Below are 20,112 nucleotides of genomic sequence, written 5' to 3'. Positions count from 1 at the left end.
TAGCAAGTATGTCTAGGTCATCGACCAGAGTAGATGACAACTCTTGACTATTCTTGGTAGTCTAGTGAATTACGTTGCTAGCATGGACTTATAATCCATGGACATAGATAAAATGGGATACAATATTTTTCAAATCTCTGAACACTGGTTGCCTTATACGACTTACACTGGCCAAGGACACCCCTAGCTGTGTAGTCAAATAGTTGCTCAAACAATTCATCAGGTTAGGTGATTCCTCCAGATAATCGTTGCTTTAGGATATCTTAGGATCGGTTGGGTTGGGTAGTTAGTCTTGGGTCAGATTTTATATTATCTGAAAATGTTGTTTGCCAGTATTGTATTATTTAATATCATTAAATTATTATGGGCTTGAAAACCCTACGTATCTCACCAGGTTTTCCCAAATCCGACCCATTTATTTTTATGCATCACATGTAGTGGAACCATGGCTACAATAATCTAGTTAGGATGTTGAGTGGAATAAAGAGATGTGCATGCAATCTATAGTTTCAGGATCTTTTATATTTTACGTTGTAACATATGCTTGGATATGAACGAACAATTTCCTCAAGGTTTTAATAAAATAACTTTTGTTATCTTAAAAAATGTTTTACTTAAATAGGAATTTCCGTATCTCACTTTATAAAGCATAAAGAAAATGTATAGTTGATTTTGAAAAATTGGGGATGTCACAATATCTGTTGGTATTCCGTCGCGAAAATATGATATTGAAAAATTGGGTACATTATATCTATGAAATTGTGACAAAATAACAATTGAATACTGATAGTCGTATTTCGTCAGTAATTACCGAAGAAAGGTTTGATCAATTGATTACCTACAAATTAGATATGGGGGCCTCTTTGATTGACTTTGACTCTATTTCCGATGAATTACCGACAACACACAATATTATTGGATTTTTCGTCATGAAAACATGCATTACAACTCTTTCCCACTTAAACTGGATTTCATCCCCGAAATCCTCGTTAGCTAAATTATAGAATACACCCATACACAATCATTCATGACCTCACCAACGGTTCGTTAATTCGATGCATCAATAAAAGTGGTTCCCGAGACTACCTAAAACTCAGAGAAGTCCCCACCATATGAACTTTCTTTTGGGTTTTCTATGAATCTATAGACATGATTAAGGTAGTGAAAAAAACATAACTTATGTGTACATGCATAATAAGATCTAGGTTTTACTAGTTACAACAACCTACTTTAAAAAGCGAACAAAGATAAAGTAGATGCCTCTTGACTCTTTGATTTTGATTTGTAATTGCTAGCTCTTGAAATGGATGAAAGATCCAAAGTAGATTCCCTCTAATCTAATCAGACCCAAAACTATAAGAAGGAAATAAGGATTAACCATAGTTAAGGTTTTATGAAAATTCAATAACCCTAGGAGAGGGGTTATATATTTCATAAAGTGGAGAATTGGAGAGAGTGGTGGTAGGTTTTGAGATAGGAATCAACAGCTAGGGTTTGACCCGTAATAGTTTATGTATATTTAGCTGATAAATCATTAAGAGATTCAAATTCTTAGGGTTTATCCTTACCCTATTGAAAACTTGCCTTATCCTTATCCATAGATAAATAAAATCATCTCAGCAAGGCTCCATGAGCTTCTTGAATATTCTAATTAATCACTAGGATATAATTAATATTCAATCTTTTTTATTATATAAAACTATTTAATTAATTTCAAAATAACTTATAATGAGTTAATTAATTAATTAATTAATTAATAACTTATGTTTTCTCTATTTCCTTATAGTTAACAGTGTTATGAGGCCAACCCAAAAGGAACCTGCTATTATTAGAATCATTACCAGATAGTTAATGATCCTAGACACTGTGTCCAACAGTCTCACACTTAGACACGACATCAAATTTTAAAGGTCTATTACTTCACTAACAATCAACAAACAATAGTAATCCAATGCAACTGCAAAACTTTGATCATAACCAAAATTCAGTACTTAAATAAGTGATCAAATATTCAATGTTGGAAATTCTGTTTACAATAAATATTTTGGACGATTACATCTTACTTATAAATGAAACACATCAATTTAATCAGGGCTCAACCAAGCACTTCAAATGTCATCATGAAATCATCGAAGAGCCCATAGATATCGCTTATCAGTTACGAGAAGGAACAAATAAACATTAACTTCACAGTTTTTCTATAGTATTAATATTAGACATGAACATACCCTTTATGACTACCAGATACAAATAACATTGGAGCAGATCAATGCGCAACATATGTCATAAGCAAAACCCTATATGTATCCCGGTTTGAATAAATATATATTATCATCATCTTAGAATTACTCATGATATGATCCATGAAGTAATATATACATTCTGGTTGTTCCAATATCTAAAATCTCTGTTTTCAAGTACTCATGGCTGTTAGTGCATTCTCTATGTAATGTCCAATCTACATGGCGAATCAACTAATACTCATGAAAATCGTAAATCTCCTACACACTTCCAAGAGTGTGAACTATTATGGATGTTTGATTATAATTAAATACAATCGAAGTGGGTTTAAAACATGCAAAATTGAAACACAAAAAAGAATAACACAAGTTTGAAAGGAACATATGCACTTTATTAAGTTGTCATAAAATAAACATCAAAATAGTTGCGAATTATGCTGTTATATGTTTCCAAATAAATCAAACTAATCTACTAAACTATGACATCATATTATTTTCAAATCTCATACGAATGGTCCTAACATAACCATCATGTTTCTCTGTTGATAATGGCTTCGCGAATAGATCAATAGGGTTTTCTTCTGATGGTACCCTATTCAAGAAGATGTCCTAGTCTTCTACCATTTTCAAATATAATGGTTGATACCACACAACCTAGTACTATTATCAAACAATCTAAATATTAGACACGAACTCATGCAAAAAGCATGTACCTCAATGTAATGTAGTAAGAAACTCACCTCAAAACAAATACGGATCACAATGAGCAAACAAGAAAACTCCAACAAACTCAAGGATATTCCTTTCTCGTTATAGAAGTGTTATTTATCATTAATAAGAAACCTTAGCCCTTAATTCAACTAGTTAGTTTCAATTTTGATTTTCAGCTTTTAACACCAAAACTCTAGTATGCTCAGGACCTATTTTGTCCCTCTTAAAACCATTTAATATAGATCATTATCCCATATTCAAAATATTCATCTCAATATGATATATTACACTAATCCTAAATATGTTTCTTGGTTTAATATGAATTTCACCCTAGTTAGTGCCATTAATATACAGAGAGGCAACACAATGGAATACATTTTGGGATAACCACAATGGAAAAAAGTACTTACAAAGGAAGAGAGGAATTAAAGATTGCACGTGAAGACCTTGTGCTAGAGGCAATCCTCTTTTCTTTTACTTTTCTTTTTCCAACCCCACATCTCTCTGGATATGTTGTCTCTCTCATCGTATCTTTAAGTATTTTCTCCACCACTCTTCCTCCAAAAAATCCAAAACATAACTTTACTTTTAAAATATGAAATAGGCTAGGGAGAAGTCGAAGGTCAAAGACCTAAGCTTGTTATTTCTCTCATTTGTGAAATGTATATTCTAATATTGTCCGGAACACAAACAATGCAAACACACTCATAAGATTTAGAGTTTTGGACTTCAAATATTCAAGGTGTAGTGATATTCACATTGTAAAAGGGTTTGCAACAAAAAAGGTCGATTATGGTCTTATTCCCAACAAAAATATGGGCTCCAATACGAATTTTACATTGTTCTCCCTAATGTTTTCCATATTTATAGAAATTACTCTTAAAACAAATCTCCTTCCATAACAAGTTTCTAACTAAGCATTTTTAGCCCCGTCTTTTAGATTATGATCACAAAACCCTTAATTACTCATTACTTAATTATTTTTATTTTTTAATTATTATTAATCTTATTCATTTGATTGTATTTATACCTATATTCCTTTATTAAGATAACTAAACATGAAAACTGAGTGCTATATCTTGTACGGAATTTCGCCTTCAAATCGATCCACGTAGATATTTCTACCAATGGCATCGTTTTTAAACAATCATTGGTTGCTCATCGGAGTGTAATTGGGAATACTCATATCATAACTTGATCCTCGAAAGCATTCAGTATGTTAAAATAATCTACAATTTCTATAACATCTTCCACATGTTGGATTGTATCTTCGTGGTCATTATTGAAAAATGGGGTTTGTTTCAAAAGATGCAAAAATTTCCCTATTAGTTCAAGTTCAAATTTTGAAAACTTGACCTTCTCACTCCAAATCCTCTGCTTTTAGTGTTGCGTGTCATATACTACTCTAGATTCATTCCGTTTGTCATAAAAGTTTTATCATCTATTGCTCCTTTATTCTTTGCTAATGTAATAATCTTTTCTATATCGTTGAATGGATCTATTAAAATTGACGAAGAAATTCTAGTCATATAGCTTGTGGAAAATTAAAATGGTACTGTAACTAATTAGCTGAAAATATATTATTATGAAATAACAAATATGAAACAAAATTGTGTCACAATTGCTCGAATCGCGTTGTAATTTACAACTGAAAGTACCTAAAATTGCATCTAAAAACTGTATTCTCGGTGAGAAAATAGGTAAGAAAATAAAAATTAAATTTTAAACAGAAAAATTTATTATTATTATTATCTTGGCTGAAGTCAATTCCCCAACAGCGACGCCAAAAACCTGATGTGATTTTTATTGTCTATAAAATATAAACATAATTCAAATATGAACCTAGTTTGAGATTTATAAAACCTAATAAACCAAACTGACTATTAGCACCAGACAGTGTATATGATCAAAAATAGTATTAGCTAGATAAGTAAGGGTGTTGAACTCAAGAGGAATCGAGGTGTACCAAATTAAATAATAGAAAATATTAAATCAGTAACCAAATTAAGTAATTAATTATGTTCTTTTATTTAGATTTCGAATCACTATATAACTATGGTTAATTAATATGAAGTGTATTGGAGTTTTTATAAGTATTGACTAATTTCTAAATTGATTAAATCAGATGGTCAAGTCATTAATCATATGGTTCTATGTTGTCTACCATCAAGGATATCTCCCCTAGACTCAATCTATTCATTATATTATGTAATGATTAAACATGTATGATCAATCCTAGGGTCCTAGGGTTAGTGGCAATTTCTCAAATTGTCCAGGTTATTAGATATGGCTACGCCTTAACTGGTAAATTTCTGATCTCCCGACTATTAACTAAACATTTGATTTAAGATACATAAACTGAACCTAATACTTAGGTCATGCACTCACTTACATAAACATAACAAAATCAATATCAATACGCATGGGCCTTTAACTGAGCATTAACAAAATAAATTAAATACTATCAAAATCCTTTTAATGAATTAAGCATAACCAAAATATATCATCTACATCTAAACAAAAGTAATGGGACTTAACCCATAATCAAAACTAAATAACTATAAAAACTAGAAATACAAACAAAATGCAAACCAAAGGCCTAAAACATTACTTAAAACCTTCTCCTTCTTCCTTTTGATTTGTTCCTCTTCTGATATACTCTATATTGTGCATTTCTTTTTCTCTTGAACGAAATAAAGGATCTATTTATACGTAAGATCTAAAAATACAAGGGTAAAAATTTCATTTTTAAAACAATCAAAACACCCATTTATTATTTAAACAAATCCTTATATATATTTCATAATAAAAACAGCTATGAGTACAATCCCGAAATTTCAAAGTTGTGGAAAATATAGGTGTATACATTGTGATTAATCTGGTCCTTTCCCTTTCGAACCTGAAGTACCTGAAACCATAAACAACAACTTTAAGCACAAATCCTAGCGAGTTCCCCGAATACCATATACCATACATAACATACGAGTCATACATATCAAACATGCAATAAGAGGTGCTATGTGCCAACCATAGTCTTACCATTATGCCATGAGTTGTATCATGGTCTTTCCTTGCCAAATCGGGGACCAAAACCCTGGGTCCAATAATTCCCTAAGCTATCAATATCATGGTGCTAGGATCCACCTCCTAGTCTTCCATGCAAGCATCACAAAGACAATTAGTAAATAATCTACAACTACTTATCTAGTTAACTGCCAGAGTCCAATAATTCCCTAAGCTATCAATATCAAATAACACCGAATTAACATTCTGTTTCCAATATAAATCCAAAAATCTATACATGGGGTAAAAATACCATTTTACCCTTCACCTAGTTTGGTCCAAGACTAAGGCCCAACTCATAATAAGAAAGGTCCACAAACTAAATAAGCATCCAAAGTCCACTTATGGCCTAATTTTCCAAAGTGAGCCCAAACCCTTACATGGGCCTTACCCTAAAGACCAATAACTCTTCCTAGCCCAAAACACTTGTTCTCAGTTCGCCTAACAACTCCCTAAGAAACCATGCCCAAAAGATGGCCCAAACCCAAAACTGAAACATGTGAGGCCCAACATACCGAGTACACGAGGTGTACTCAGCATGTACGTGCAACGTACTTGCTTGGAGGCTTGCACACTAAGCGTACCTGCTTGTATACCAAACGTACTCACCATCTTCAGCCCAAAACTTGATTTAACACTTAATCCTTAAGATAAAGCTCTAGAACATAGATCTGACTTTCTTGAGCTGGATTATCACGTAAAGTTGCTAACTTTACTTTCATGCATTGCTAAATGAAGCTCTTAAAATTAAAAGGGACTTAATAAGTTACTTAATGCATGAATGACACCAAAAACCTCATAAATCTTGCACCTCTATGCTCAAGGAGACCAAAAAAAATTCAGATCTAAAAGAACAATCCCTTAAACGACTTAACTCTTCCATAAACCCAAAAGGGACTAAAAGCATGACAAGATAACTATGAAGAGATCTAAGCATATAAAAGCCAAGATGCAAACTTGATACCTCAGAAATATTTCCACAAGATGATTCTGGATCCAAAACCTTTTCACCAAGTAAGGAAACTTTAAGCTTCTCTACTTCCTTCACAAAGGCAAAAATGAGCACCAAATTCTTCTTAATAGCTCAAGAACATCACCAATAGGCTAAAGGGTCGATTTAGGGTTTTAGGAGGTTTGGGAGCTGGTAAAGAGGCCAACCCTAAAGACTTAAAGTGCTTAAATAGGGTACAAATGCTCAAAAATTAGGTTGTATACACCCCTTGTACGCCTAGCGTACTCCTCGTACGCCCATCATATGAGGCTGAGGTTCACGATCCTTCCTTCTGGGTACACTAAGCGTACATTAATGTATGTCTAGTATACTACCCTTCACACTAGTATGCCCTGCGTACTCCCTATGTATGCCCCACATACTAGGGTTTCCTCTTAAGCCCTAAAATACTCCGAAGGCCATAAATTATTCATTATAAATTCGATTTTGACCGTCCTTATATCCATGAAAAGGTGACGAGAAGCTCTACACTTTTATCAACTCATACGTGCCATAAAATTTTCTGAACAAAACCTAATTTCCATAGAAGCCCACTGCAATTTTACGAAAGTACCCCTTGGGTCCAAAACCAAATCCGAACGCCCAAATCATTTACATTACATCACCTACATCCAAATGGATAATGATTCGGGACATGGCGTTAATTTATATGTTCTGAAAACCAACATAAATCGTGGCAAGAACTAATTGTAGCATCGAGATTTCTGTATATCAGCAAATATCTTCGAAATCGTCATGGAATTATCTTTAATTAAATATTTGCTTGGTCTTCAAGCTACAGATTTTTATCCAAAATATGCCTCTATATCTTTCATTTTAACATGTTTTCCTTTTAATATGCAAAATATACATTTACAAGTATTAAGTACCAAATATATTAAAAATCATGTAGAAAAGCATAAAATATGTATAATTTAGGACATATCACGCCTACACTTGATCTTCAACCAACACCTATTAGGTCAGAATCATACCAACTACTTTGAAATATAGGTTCAATCACTATCATCTGTTGATATAAGAAGTGACCCTTGTTAGCTAAATTTTTTTGGTAATAGGTTGTGATATGTGAAGCTACGTTGGGAGATGCGAAGAGTTGCTATTAATTATATGAATTCTGAAGTTGTGTGAAGACCGAAAGAAAGAGAAAATGTGAAGAACTAAAGACCATTTTAATTCTTGATGTGCACTAAAGATGATAGTACATTGACAACCTTATCCTAATGATCTTCTGGAGGATTTTGTTAGACCAGGCATGGGAAGCATGGCCGCATGTACATCATACCTCCACTGTGACCGACTAATAAACTATACAAGTTTTTTCTATAAATAGAGGGTAATATTGTTTGTTCAAAGGGTTTGTGGGATTACCCAACTGTTTTATTATCATTTTTATCTGTTTATAAGTCTCTTTATCTCCAATTATGTTCTTGTTGTTCATCACTTTATTGGTCTTAATCTTACAAGCCTGCTTAGTCAAGATTTAGCAAAGTATTTTATTTAATTGCGTTATGTTAATTTAGTTTATGTTGTTGTTATATATTCCGTTATCAATTGTTATTAATTATGCATCTAAATTTTGTTGAGCTAATTGAAGATCCAAGAGATTAACGTATTTCGCGTCATAATCTTTATCAAGTTCTTTCAACAATTGGTATAAGAGCCAGAGTGAATGCTTTTAATTTTTTTTCCTGAAAAAATCTAAATATTTTTAGATTTTTTTTATGTAGGAGTCATTATATACTTCTTAGCTCACCTTCTTCAAAATATAAGGAAATATGACAGACTATTACTTATTAAATGTATCTAACGATGTTGGAGGATCTAATCGAGCTCCAATACTTGTTGCAAAAGAATATAATCATTGATCTCAAAGAATGGGAAGATATTTAAGGGGGGTTTGTAAAGATGTTTGGAGGTCTGTAAAGTAAGGACCTCATCTTCTAATTCTGACACCATCAATGATGAGACCCAAGTTAGACTTAGTGGTGGAGCCACCATAACCAGACCTACTGTTAGTGATATTGAAAAAAGGGAAAAGAATAGGATCAATTTTCATGAGATATCTTGTGTTGTTCCACCTAATAATTATGGTACTATCATCAAATGGAAATCGGTGAAATAAATTTGGAATATTCTCGAAAAAATGTACGATGGAACTAACCAAGCTCAAGATAAGGAGCTAACTGGTGTGCACAAAAGTACCTATTAGTTTTAAGTTTATAACCTAACTGAATTTGCTAACTATACACTTATTGGTAGTGTTCCTAGTCAGATTATAATATAGTTGGGGTAAGTTGGGTGTCGATCACAGGGAACATAATTCAAGATCAGAAAAACTTAAACTATGAACTAGAAATTAAGCAAGCAAAGAAGCAAACTAGCTTCAAGAATTAAAAGAATATTTCTGCTTAGATCCGATTTCACTTTCTCCTGTGATTGATTTCTAATGGATGGATTATATTGATTACCAATTATCTATCTATTATGATCAAATATCCAAGCCTACCAATTTATGAATAAACAAGCAATGATCATGCAATAGTTAAACACTAAATTGATATTAAGCACAATTGGACTATGAATGATAATATTTACTTTCCTATGATCAAGTTAAGCAACCAAGAAAAAATTAAAACTAAGTATGTTCTTTAACAGAGTTAAAGTTACTAGCGTTAATTACTTAATCTATGATGTGATTAATCATAGCTTTATTTATTTAATGATCATAAACAATTAGGAGACAAATTCATGTAATTAATATGATCAATTAACACACAAAATCTGATTTATAAGCAACATAAAGTAGAACTAAAACATGCTAGGGTTTGGATTTACCAAACGCAAGTAAAATAAAATATAATCATCCCAATATTGAAATGAACACATATGGATCAAGTTCATCTTCACCAAACAGAAGTAAAAGATTTTTAACCTCTCAATGTAGTAGAAAAACAAAATAGATACATGTAAAATAAGCTAGACATAAGTACGAAAAGCAAACCAACTAGATCAATGTTGAATTCTTCTAAATCTTCTTCAATCCTTGAGCTCCACTTGAATCTCGAAATTATTTTGGGATTCTAAGGATTTTTAGTCGCACTTAACCTCAAAAAACTGATTGCATCCACCTGATTTAAACCTAATATTTAGAATTTTATAATTGTAAAAATCGGTACACCACGGCGTGGTTGGTTGCCACCACGATGTGGTCTTCGAGTTATCTCGTAATTGCCAAGTCATATGATTGGTTGCGAACTTTTCCATCACCACTTCATGTAGAAGATCACCACGACGTGGTCTTCAGTCTACTTTTCTTCTTCTTTTGTTTTAGTTCCCATTTCCTGCTTCTTGCTCCTTGTATGCTTCCGTTTTGTCCCGAACAAGTCTTTGCTGCTAAAAACATATTTTAAATATAATAAGCATCTTTTGTCCCAAAATAAACATGATTATAGCTAAAAGTATTAGAAATATGCATGAATTATATAGTTAAATATGCAGACGTCAAAATACCCCAAACTTGGCTTTTGCTTGCCCTCAAGAAGATCTGTTTTAATTATCATCATATCAAGACTTTAGCTACCAACATCACACAAGACAATTCGTTTGAATCTCTCCATTACTCCAAGACTGCAATACATATGTTTGTGTCTAATTTTCCTAAGAACTTCCCCAATCCTAAATACTCACATTCTTCATAAATACTTCCCTACTTTTGAACAACACTCATTTTATGCATCCCTCCGAATCCATCCCTAGAAAAAATTTCTTAACCTTAAGGTATTTTTGGTTAAAACCCCAAGCATACATATGGAAAAATAAACTAGAAAATAAAAATAAAAATAATAACTTGGAAAATTCCACCTTATTCTTGAGTCTTCGATAATTTGGAGCTTTTCTTCATGATATTTCTTGATCTTCATAGCTTTGTAGACTCTTATTTCCGAACTTTTGCACCTTTTTTTTCTATTTTTTTCTTTTCTCAAAATTTTCACTCAAACCTAAAATTCCTAAAAAAGACACATGCTTAAGCAAGGGAGCTTAACTTCAACTCTTATTGGTTAGAGGTATTAGTCTAATGGTGCAATGAGTATATAAGCTCTCCTGGATATATTTCTGGTACACAATGCTAAACATAGTGTAGCCCTCAAACTAAACACGGTAGTGTTTTTGTTCCATGATTTCACTAGGATAGGGAAGCCACAAATAAACAATAAAATATGTTGGCTCAATTAAACATTGAAACTCACATCGGATCGTCCCACACAGCCCTAGCAAACTAGATCTCAACACAACAATTTTTTAACCAGATTCAATTTTAGATTGTTATTTCAAATATTTCTAATACTTTTTAAAATCCTAGTCATTTTTTTCAATTTTTTAAATCAAAATACTTGCTCTCCTAAATTCAATCCTCTACCCCACACTTAAATGATGCAATATACACGTTGTATGCCAAAATAATTAATTGAACATAATATAAAGAGGAAGAATTTGAACAGACTCCCGTTGGTTAGTAGTGGCAAGATCAAATTCTGAAATTAATGTGGTAAAGCTTGCACTTCTTGTATAACGGTTGAAAACAGTAATTAAGGGTTCTTTTCTCGTGTGAATGTGAATGTGTCGGATCAAAATAAATTGAAGAACCATTCTTGAAAAATGTGTTGAACCTCTTACACATCGTGGGAAAGCGACACCACGACGTGGTATAGAGCTTGAAGTCATAATGATCTGGAAATTTAAAATTGCCATGACGTGTTCAAGTGTTGCCATGTTGTGGTTATGGTTGGATGTAGTTGCGATAAAATAAATTGCCATGACGTGGTGATGATGTCCACGTCGTGGTGTCTTCTTAGAGAACCTTGTAAGATCCAAAGTAATACATCAACTCTTCGTGATGGCTAGGACCATTCCCGATCTTTCTTTCTGTAAAGTTCTTCAAAATTCTTTTCTTCATCATGTAGTAACCCCCACAATTATCCAAATACATGGTCTTCGATTATCATCTTCACAAATAGCACGAATTCTTTATCCATTAAGTTCCTTCACTGCTTCACGTACTCTTATTTTAATAGGGATAAGTAAAATCGGGTACCCACCCTAATTGAATGAAACTGGAATTAGAACTGGTGGTTCTCGAAATGTTGGAATCGGAACTCGAACTGATAAATAGGTTTTTGAATTTTAGAACCGCTTAGAGAGTCGCCGGTACCGGTTCTGTTCCCGGGTACCCGATTTTAAAAATCTTTTAACTAGTCCTAATTGGGTTACAATCCGCACAAACTGTTCAAGTTGAAAACCATTCAGTTTAATGGTAAACAGGTTTAGTTGAAATTGATTCAAAATCATATTTTCAAATAACCTCTTTAACTTGAGGTAGCCCTTTTCAAAGCATCCCATTTAATAGTAGGCCAATTGTGAAACTTAAGAGAAACAATAGAATTCCTCCTCTTCTTTTATAGAATAAGGAATACATCAATTTGCTTACCACCAGACATGTGGGACGCATATCCTTTTTATATATGAGAGAAACATCTACTTATTGTATATCAAGAAATGTGGGATGACCATTATAAACAAATGAACTTGACTAATCATTTGCATATAAAATAGTACTTGTTAATGTGTATATATAACAAATCATATATCTTTTTCCTAATAATTTCTCTACAAACCAAATTTGCAAACTTAGTATATAATCAAACATAATTTTCAATTATTCAACTAAACATAAAAGGACCTACGTGTCTCTAAATTGAAATAACATTAACACACACACACACACACACACACATATATATATATATATATATATATATATATAGATAACCAGTTATGGCAAGTACCCAACGGGTATCAGTTCCGATTAAATGAGAACCGAACCGAAAATGCTTAAGGCGGTTCCAAAACTTTAGGAACCAGAACTGGAACCGCCCAAGGCAGTTTCGGTTTCAGAACTGATGGTTCTGAGATAGTTTCGGTTCCGAAAGCATGTGCCCAATTACGCTGGTCATCTGTTCTTTTTAACACTACAATATAAATTCAAAAGACTAGAGAAACACATGATTAATTGGTTAAACTAAAAACAAAAACTAACAACTAAAATTAAAAAAGTAATTAAAAGGAAAAGAAAATGCAAACTCTAAACGTTGGGTTGCCTCTCGAAAAGTGCTTCTTTTTTAGGAGTCAAGAGCCAGACTCCTAACTACTTTACGTTGTTGCGGTTGGGAGTGTGATCTCCCTTTTCTCCTTTGGTTCTATCCACTTTTACTTGTAATGTAACATCTTGATGATGGGGTATTTTTATGTTTAACCCCAAGTATGATAATCTATTGCATTTTCCCCTTTTTTGTGAAGGTTGTTGCAAAATGGCCCATAGTGGAATTTTTGTAATTTTTGGGCATGGGTCAAGTACGTTGGGCGTATGCGGTAGGATTCCAAAGCCTAATTATTAGGGTTTGAACGCTATTTAAACATCTTTATATCCCAAGTCACATTCCCTTCATTAGCCTCCAGGCCCATTTACACCCTCTAGGAAATCTTAATACATTTTGAAGCCATTTTGAGCTTGGTGTATGTGTTTTGGTGAGCTTGAAATCGGAAGGAAGAAGAAGGGATCACCCTAGAAGTGTGGAGGACCTTGGATCTGGAATCACATCACCTTTAGACATTATTTAAAGGTAAAAAAACTCTGAACTTGATGAAGATATGCTTAGATCTAGTTCAGCCATGAAGTTTGTGTTCTTTTAGTCCCATTAGTTTGGTATTTGTATTTTGAACTACTTCAATCCATTTAAGCTATACTTTCAGATGTTTTGAAGTTTTTAGAAGCATAAAAATGTGGTCTTGTTCATTATTTCCCTGCCATGCATGAGTTTGAATGACTTAATGGATTGAGAGGTTAGTGTTTTTGGTGTTTAGCACTTAATGGACATGCAAGACCCTAAAGTTGGAAACTTTATTATCAAGGAGAACTTTTGGGGACTAGATTTGTAGTTTGAATGCAAGGACTTAAGCATTAAGACCTTAATGTGCTTGAAAGGAGCCAACCGTATATGCTTGGCATACCAACCGGTATGTTGCACGTACTCAGTCAAACCCCCTCTTTTGTTCAATGCTTGAGTACACCCCGTGTACAGACAGAGTACATCCAATGTACTGGGATGAGTTGATTTGGTTGACTGTTTGACTTTTCACTTTGATTAGGGTATGACCAATTTGATCTAGGGGTATTTTGCGTAATTTGATTATATGTTAAGTTTAACAATGATCTAATTAATAGTTGACAAGTAGAGCTAATATTCGAAGCAGAGATTTATTCAGCTATTACTCAGAATGAAAGGTGAGTTTTCTTCACTGTACTTGTGGGTCGAAGGCACCAATTTTGGCCCACTAAGTTATATATATATATATATATATATATATATATATATATCTTGATATTTAGGATGATGTTTTGCTAGTTATTGATGGGATTTGAGCATTCTAACACTTCCTAAGTGTACATGCAACCCTAATAACCTTGGATCTATGTTTGTCTAATTATCATGCAAAGTTGAATTCCAGGGCTATATTCCTATCTAGCATACATGGGGAACAATTTTTAACTTGAATGATAGATAGAAGAACTTACCTTGTTGTTGCTTATGTTCCTTGAAACCTTATGAGCGTAGCACCCCAAGTGTGATGCCTCAAATGCTTCACACAACACCAAATGCTCTTGGAAAGACTTTTGAGAGAATGCACACTACTTGAAATCAGCCTAGCCCTCTTGTTTCACATGTGTAGCCGATTTTGGTGGAGAATATGATTCTTATATAGTGTTGACACATCTAGGGTTACACCATGTAAACCCTAATGTGTCATGACTCTTCATTTCTATGACCCATGGGTTTGTAACTCCCATGGAGCATCCATGGAGCATCCTATGGGTGGAACCCAACTTGATAATCCATGGAGCCTCTTAGCCCACTATACAAGATATGGATGATTTACATAATCAACCCATATATTTAATTAGTTCTCTTTTGATCACTTAATAAATTCTAAATTAATTCTTGATCAAACTAATCAAATAATATTATTAATATATTAGAACTTATAATATATTAATAATCTCCAAGTGTTATTTCTCTCATTTAGTCTATCCAATTGCATGGTGCCATGCAACCCAAATGGACCATGCCGGGTCAGGTTAAGTACATACCAGAAATAGTTATGGACTTAGACACTTTATCCAACAGTCTCCCAATTGGATAAGTCTAATAACTATTACTGCAAGTATGACTTCAGGAACCGATCGGCAATCGTAGCTCTTTTCAAGGTTTTTCAAAACTGAGAAGATGATGGTACGCCATTTAAGATAAGTGATCATATAATCCTCTGTTTTAGATATCAGTCGGACAATTACATGGAACAATGTCTTACTTATTGTCCAACAGTTTGTTTCCCGATTTCCGATTTGTTTGACAAAGAACTTAATTGAACACATCAACTTAGTTCTGATCGGGCCCGGTACATAGGTCAAAACAAAATCATCGAGGGGCCCAAATATCAGCTTCTAATCCAAGAAGGAACAGATAAACTTCGACTCATATGTTTGTTCTACCACTCATTGAATTACACACAAGAGCACGATTTATAACATCGAGTTACCAATGTGTTTTCGTACAATCAATGCATAACCAACTTGTAATTAACAAATCATATCTCTAGGTTTGAAGACTTATATGATATTACCATCTCATGATCACTTGAGATAGAATTCCATGAAGTGATTCCAGTGAGTGTGGGTTGAGTCCAATGCTCAGAACTTATGAGCACTCATGATTGTTGTTGCCTTGTCTAACACCTTAGACCTCTGCCACCAATCATGATAGTCTTGATTTATACCTACTTCCGACATATGACCGACTGTGGAGGTTTGAATAATATGTTATACCAAACAAAATTATTCTGGAAGTCAAAACATGCAAAAAAAATATAGTAAACGATTGACAAGAGATAGCAACACTTTACTCATAAATAAAACACCTTTTATTCATCATCCTTTACAAATTTCGAGGTTATCTAACTACTAAATCTAATATCATCCTTCAGCCCTATGCTCCGAGCATGCTGGAGATGCTTAACCCGAGTCAGTCCTTTCGTGAGGGGATCTGTTGGGTTCTCATCCGATGATACCCTCTTTGCCACGAGGAGTCCTTCTTCTATTTGATGTCTAATAAAATGGTATTTTCTGTCGATGTGTCTGGATCTTCCGTGATACCTTGGTTCCTTGGCTAAGGCAACAACGCTTTCACTATCACAGAAAATTTCCATTGGCTCTTTAATAGCTGGTACAACTCCAAGGTCTCCGATGAAGTTCTTTAGCCATATAGCCTCCTTTGCCACCTCGCTCGCTGCAATATACTCTGATTCGCAAGTTGAATCAGCCACTGTCTCTTGCTTGGAACTCTTCCAAGAAATTGCTCCTCCGTTTAGGGTAAAGACCCAGCCTGACTGAGAGCGGAAATTATCCCTATCAGTCTGGAAGCTAGCATCACTATACCCTACAACTCTCAAGTCATCACTCCCACCGAGGGTAAGGACCCAGTCCTTAGTCCTTCGTAGGTTCTTGAGAATATTCTTTACCACAATCCAGTGTGCCTTGCCAGGGTTCCCCTGAAACCTGCTAACCATGCTTAGGGCAAAGGCTACATCAGGTCGATTACACGTCATAGCATACATGATAGATCCTATAGTCGAAGCATAAGGTATTCGACTCATTTCTGCTATCTCAGCCTCAGTGCTAGGGCTTTGTGTCTTACTCAATTTGGCGTTACTCTGGATGGTTAACTCTCCTTTCTTGGAGTCCTGCATGCTGAATCTCTTCAGCACCTTATCCAAGTAGGTACTCTGACTAAGTCCAATTAGTCTTTTACTTCGATCTCTCAAGATCCTTATCCCTAAAATATAGGCAGCTTCACCAAGGTCCTTCATAGCGAAACACTTCCCAATCCAGGACTTTACTTCCTGCAGAGTTGGAATGTCATTTCCTATGAGTAGTATGTCATCCACATACAATACCAAAAAGCTAACTATACTCCCACTAGCCTTGACTTACACACAAGATTTATCTTCACTCCTAGAAAAGCCAAATTCCTTGACCTTTTCATCAAAGAAAAGATTCCATCTGGGAGGTGCTTGCTTTAATCCATAGATGGATTTCTCAAGCTTACACACTCTATTAGGGTACTCGCTGTTGACAAAACCTTCTGGCTGACTCATGTAAACATCTTCAGCCAACTTTCCATTAAGGAAAGCGGTTTTGACATCCATTTGCCAAATTTCATAGTCATGAAATGCCGCTATGGCTAACATAACCCTAATAGACTTAATCTTGGCTACTGGAGAAAATGTCTCATCATAATCCACTCCAGGAATTCGAGAGAAGCCCTTTGCGACCAGTCGAGCCTTATAAGTGTGTACATTACCATCCATGTCGGTCTTCTTCTTGAAGATCCACTTGCACCCTACTGTCTTACGACCTGGTACATTCTCAACCAAGTTCCAAACTTGATTGTCATACATGGATTGTATCTCGCTATCCATAGCCTCTTTCCATTTAGCAGACTCGGGGCCTGCCATGGCTTCCTCGTAGCTGTTAGGGTCATCTTGACTTACTAGTGTCCCATCACTAATGAGGGACTCACCTTCTGCAGTAATATGGAATCCATAGTAATGCTCAGGTGCACTCCTAACTCTCGTGGAATGCCTCAGAGGTACAGATTCGTCAATTGGCTCAATAGGAGTTTCCTCCTCAAGTTGAGGGCTAGAGTTTGAAGTTCCTTCACCACTTGACTCTTGAATTTCTTCAAGATCAATTTGCCTCCCACTAGCTCCTTGGCTTATAAACTCTCTTTCTCGAAAGAGTCCTCTTCTTGCTATAAAGACCACATTATTACTAGGTCTGTAGAAGAGGTAACCAAAGGATTGTTGTGGGTAGCCGATGAAAATACACCTCTCGCTTTGAGGTTCAAGCTTATCATCAGTCTCGCGTCTCACGAAAGCCTCGCAACCCCAAATCTTGATGTGGTCTAGTTTGGGTACTTTACCAGTCCACATCTCGTGAGGAGTTTTGGCAACTTTCTTTATAGGGACTAGATTAAGGATATGGGAGGCAGTCTCTAAGGCATACCCCCAGAATGAGATTGGTAGCAAAGCTCAACTCATCATGGAACGAACCATGTCTAACAAGGTTCGATTACGCCTCTCAGCCACACCATTCAACCGCGGTGTCCTGGGAGGTGTCAATTGTGAGACAATCCCACATTCCCTTAGATAGTTGAGGAACTCTGAACAAAGATACTCAACACCTCGATCGGATCGAAGCATCTTAATGTTCCTGCCCAATTGATTCTCGACTTCCAGTTTGAATTCCTTAAACCTTTCGAAAGTCTCTGACTTATGCTTGATTTAGTAGACATATCCATATATACTGTAATCATCAGTAAAAGTCAAATAATAACGATTAGCATCCCTTGTGGCATGTTTGAATGGTCCACACACATCCGTGTGTACAAGGTCCAACAAACCTTCACCCCTCTCACACGATCCTGTGAAGGGTGACTTCGTCATTTTTCCAAGTAAGCATGATTCGCAACTATCATTTGACTTTAGGTCAAACGACTCCAAGACTCCATCCTTTTGGAGTTGGCCTATGCGTTTCTTGCTTATATGTCCAAGACGACAATGCCATAATGATGCCATAATGATGATTAAAGAAAGCATTAATCGAACCAACTTCATTATCAAATGAAAAGGTGAAACCTTGTTTATACAATGCATGAAAGGAAATAATATTTCTTGCCATTTCTGGCGAATAACAACATTTATTCAATTCTAAATTTAACCCACTACTTAGCGATAAAGTATAAACTCCAATCTTGGTGACAGGTGTCACTTTCCTATTCTCCATGATTAAGTTTATTCTTCCTTGCTCCACATTCTCACTTCTTCTTAGTTCCTGCAAGTCACAACAAATGTGAATACCACAACCGGTATCAAGGACCCAAGATTTAGAATGGGGTGAGTTATTAGAAATGATAGTGTAAATACCTGCATGGTTGGGTTTAACTTTCCCATCCTTCACATCTTGCTGGTATTTTGGGCAGTTCCGCTTCCAATGTGATTTTTCATGGCAATAGAAGCATTCAGCCTCTTTGGGGTCAGAAGAAGGAGTGACGAAACCTTTCTTGGTTCCACTTGAAGAAGAGCCATCAAGGGTCCTAACCTTGGTACCCTTCGAAGAACTCTTTCTCTTCTTCCCTCGACTTTTCCCGATTGCCAAAACCGGAGTGGAGTTTGGAGTAGGAGTGTTAACAACCGACTTCCCCTTAAGACCTGATTCTGCGGTCTTGAGAAGTCCCTGAAGTTTGCTGAGTGTGACCTCTTCCTTATTCATGTGATATGTCATGCAGAATTGATCATAGCACGATGGTAAGGAGCGCAAAATTATATCTATTGCAAGCTCCTCAGGGAAGTTCACATTAAGCTTCAGCAATCGATCCACATACCTTTGCATTTTCTGCATGTGGCTCGTGACGGAATCCCCGTCCTTCATCATGGTTGTTATCATGGAGCAGATGATTTCGTACCTCTCTTGTCGTGCACTTTGATGGTGTCTTTCCATCAAATCTTGGTGCATTTCATAAGGGTAGAAATCCTCATAGTACTTTTGGAGTTTTGCTGTCATCGTGGCCATCATGATGCATGCTACTTTCGTAGCATCCCTTTCATGTGCCTAAAAGTCAGCGATCTCCTGGGGAGTTGCAGTGGTCTCATCAATCTCCTTAAGCTCCTTGTCAAGGACATATTCTTTGTCCTCGTAGCGGGTAATCATCCTGATGTTTCTGATCCACTCATTCAAGTTGGATCCATTAAAAGTGACTTTCCCACACAAGTTCATAAGGTTAAAGGAGCCATTAGGATTAGATCCAGAAGCAGCATTGTTTGAAGATATCTGAAGGAAGAGGACAATATTAGTTTAGATATTAAGAGAGTCCTTAATAAAACCCCCAAATGTAATATTAAGGATAGGATCCA

The sequence above is a fragment of the Lactuca saligna genome, chromosome 3 (genome assembly GCF_052625555.1).
Source record: "Lactuca saligna cultivar CGN05327 chromosome 3, ASM5262555v1, whole genome shotgun sequence".
Taxonomy (NCBI): domain Eukaryota; kingdom Viridiplantae; phylum Streptophyta; class Magnoliopsida; order Asterales; family Asteraceae; genus Lactuca; species Lactuca saligna.
Note: the sequence above shows the minus strand (reverse complement) of the source record.